The sequence below is a fragment of the Anabrus simplex genome, chromosome 10, assembly GCF_040414725.1.
Source record: "Anabrus simplex isolate iqAnaSimp1 chromosome 10, ASM4041472v1, whole genome shotgun sequence".
NCBI classification, from domain to species: domain Eukaryota; kingdom Metazoa; phylum Arthropoda; class Insecta; order Orthoptera; family Tettigoniidae; genus Anabrus; species Anabrus simplex.
Genome location: NC_090274.1, coordinates 15456879 through 15460736, shown reverse-complemented (window position 1 = coordinate 15460736; position 3858 = coordinate 15456879). Strand labels below are relative to the sequence as shown.

The 3858-nt window shown below is 42.2% G+C and overlaps 1 pseudogene; it reads right to left on the bottom strand.

The window, feature by feature from the left end:
* Positions 1–638: 638 nt before the first annotated feature.
* Positions 639–1395, bottom strand: LOC136882254 (uncharacterized; annotated as a pseudogene).
* Positions 1396–3858: the final 2463 nt, after the last annotated feature.

The window sequence follows — 3858 nt, the reverse complement described above, 5'->3', positions numbered from 1 at the left end:
TGCCTTTCCACTATACTTCACCATTTCAGGTCTAATTTCATCTATTACTGCTGCCTTATGACAATGGAGTTTATTTACTATCCTTTTCACTTCCTCAAGCATAATTTCACCAACATCATTTTCCTCCTCCCTATGAGCTTGGCTGTTCGCAACACCACCAGGATGATTTCCTTTTACATTGAGAAGATGTTCAAAATATTTCCTCCACCTTTCCAGTGATTCTCTGGGATCTATTATGAGTTCACCTGAATCACTCAAAACACTGTTCATTTCCTTTTTCCCTCCCTTCCTAAGATTCTTTATTACTGTCCAGAAAGGTTTCCCTGCTGCTTGACCTAGCCTTTCCAGGTTATTACCAAAATCTTCCCATGACTTCTTTTTGGATTCAACAACTATTTGTTTCGCTCAATGCAGACAAAATTTAGTATGGTATTGCTGTAACTGAAACACGCCGAGTGCAATTAATTCGACTGAAGACTCTTCAATGAAATGAACGGTATGCACGATGAATGACTTGTGATATTATCACTGTATTTACCAAAGTGAATTGAGAAATAAAAAGTTCAAATTTCGTAACTTTAGTATGCAAATATTGAAAGGGCCTGAAAAAGACAATAGTTGGTCTTGTATCTTCTTCTTTAGCATTTGTTCCGCCTGGTGGCAGGGTCCACTGTGTAGATTCGTTGTCGCCATTTATTTCGGTCTCGGGCCATGTCTGGATGTAGTCTTTGAGCTTTCAGGTCGTTGTGCACTGTATCGGTCCATCGCTGTCTTGGTCGTCCCATGGACCTCTTTCCATTGACTTCCAATGTATACGCTGACTTTGCCAATGTACTGTCTTCTGCACGCAACACATGACCAGACCAGCGCAGACAGTTTTCCTGCATTTTCTTCTGGATCGGTGCAATGCCAAAACATTTGCTAATATCGTCGTTTGGAATATGATCCAGTCTAGTGATGCCAGCTGTCCACCTAAGCATCTTTGTTGTTACCGAGCTCGATAGCTGCAGTCGCTTAAGTGCGGCCAGTATCCAGTAATCGGGAGATCGTGGGTTCGAGCCCCACTGTCGGCAGCCCTGAAGATGGTTTTCCGTGGTTTCCCATTTTCACACCAGGCAAATGCCGGGGCTGTACCTTAATTAAGGCCACGGCCGCTTCTTTCCACTTCCTAGGCCTTTCCTAACCCATCGTCGCCACAAGACGTATCTCTGTCGGCGCGACGTAAAACAAATAGCAAAGCATCTTTGTCTCCATGACGCTTAGTCAACATTCTACCTCCTTTGTAGCAGGCCAACACTCAGTGCCATAGAGAGCGACAGGAGGGATAACAGTCTGGTAGATCTTAGATTTCAGATGGTCCTTCATCCGACGGTCGCAGGTGACGCTCATTGTCATTCGCCACTTCAGCCAGGCTGCGTGTATCCTTGTGTTGACCTCATCAGTAGTCTGCCATCGTCAGAGATTTGGGAAGCCAAGATATTTAAATTTCTCTACTCGTGGTAGATCTTCACCCTCAACGTGAATGGTTCCAACTTCTCAAGGATCTAATGTCATGTATTCTGTCTGCTTTTTGTTGAGGCGCAGGCTGTATTGCGCTAGTCAGTTGTTCCACTCTTCTGTTTGGCACTGGAGATCAAACTCATTCTCAGCAGCCAACATGACATCATCAGCATAGAGAAGTGTCCATGGTATTGGCTTGTGCAGGTCTGATGTAACAGTGTCCATCACAAGAATGAACAGCAGTGGTGATAAAGCAGAGCCTTGATAGGTTACTACATTGATGCGGAAATCATCGGACGCTTCTGCGGCAGCTTGAACATAACTCCTTGGTTCTATGTAGGGTATCTGTACCCACTTCACAAGGTGCTCTGGAATGCTACGTTTTAGTAGCGTTAACCAGAAGAGGTCATGTGGCACCCGATCAAAGGCCTTCTCAAAATCCAGAAAAGTGAGATGAAGAGGCTTATTTTTTTCCCGGTGTTTCTCATCTAACAGCCGTGCTGTGTGGATTGCATCTGTTGTGCCACAATTTTTCACAAATCGTTGTAAGTTTGGCTACCGTATCTCGCGAATCCTTTTGTCGAGAACACGTTCGAAGACCTTCATCGCGTGGCTCAGAAGTCTGATCGGGCGTTAATTAGAACAATCGGCAGGACTTCCCTTCTTCTTGAAGATTGGTACGGTAATGCTCCATCACCAATCTGATGATATCTGACCTTCTTTGATGATCTGATTGAAAAGCTGTGTTAGGCATATTGCCGCATCCCACCGTTCAGAGCACCAGAACTCTGCCGGAAGATCATCGGGGCCGGTGGCTTTCCCTGGTTTAATCTCCTTCAGAACAGCCTGAACTTCCCGTGACGTCAATTTCCTTCACTGGGCCTTCAATAGCGGAGGTGGTTGGGATTGGTGGGTAGGGGAATTTTTCCGTTGAAAGTTTCTCAAAATAGTTCCGCCAGCGTTCTCGCGCTTTCTTTTAGTCAACCAGCAGGTCACCTTTTTCGTCATTGATGCCGTAAAAACGTTGGATGTCTTCCGTTTTGCGGTGGGCATGTATCGCACCTCATTATATCAATGTCGATATATCGATATTTCCCTCTCAAAATATCGATATTTCCGATATATCGATACTCGTTTGCCATCTCTAATTGGTGTTCTGTTCTGTATTTGGTGTTCTCCTTAGAGCTGGGGACGGAGCGGAGCGGAGCGGAGCAGTTGTTGTGACGTCATCACCCGGTAGTACCGAGTGAACTACCGAGTAAATGTCCTGACGCGGGACGTTTAAACACGTTATAGGTATGCACTGCGAAGGTATTGCATCCCTCTATTAATACCCTTCTCTCACAACGTAACAACTGTAAATAACTGCATATATATTCACTATAATTGTTATATACGTAACTGCTAGGGAGTAGGAGGTAGTATGTGGAATAAATGTTAGTTACTCGTATAGTTAACTCATTCGAATAGTGAAACAAAGTATGGCGCATACCTACCGAAAGGGTTTGTATACAAGGGGATTGGAAGTTAACAGAAAAGTAATGTATTAACCATTATTTCGTAAGTTCATGTGATACGGTACACTGTTAATGAGAAGAATAACCTGAATATAAAGAATCTTATCAGAATATAATGAAAACACTGACATATTTCATCTACAGGATGACAAAAGTAATTACGTAAATGAACGTTGACTGGAATGTCCTTCTTTGCAAATGTGATTACAAAACATATCTGACAACATACTACTACACGTCCCAATGCCAAACAGCTATCAGTAGAATGCTTCTATAAATACAGGTATTATATTATATTATATTATATTATATTATATTATATTATATTATATTATATTATATTATATTATATTATATTATATTATATTATATTATATTATATTATATTTGATGTGCCACCACCCGTCGCGTATGTGCGGCCACAAAATTTGCATTTTGCGTGTTTCCTATTGTCAGTGATGTCAAAAAACTGCCAGGCATCCGACGGTTTTCGTGGCCATTGTGGAACAACTTTCTGTAAATATTTCTTTAAATTCCTTTAAATGTTCTAAAAATATAACTACTATCTACGAATATGTTTAAATATCACACTAACACCACAAATATAATCTAACAGACTTTACATTATCTACAAAACATAACAAGCGTAGGAAATATATACGTACATTCGAAACAACACAGATTGAATACAGGTACTTTCGTACGTGTGTTGTGCGCTACACTGTACTCAGGTCCTCCGCGAGTACTCGCAGTTGTAAGCGGAGGGGATCGGTGGCGCGCTCCACCGCTACAACCGGATTACTCATCGGTATTACTCGCTCCGTCCCCACCTCTAGTTCTC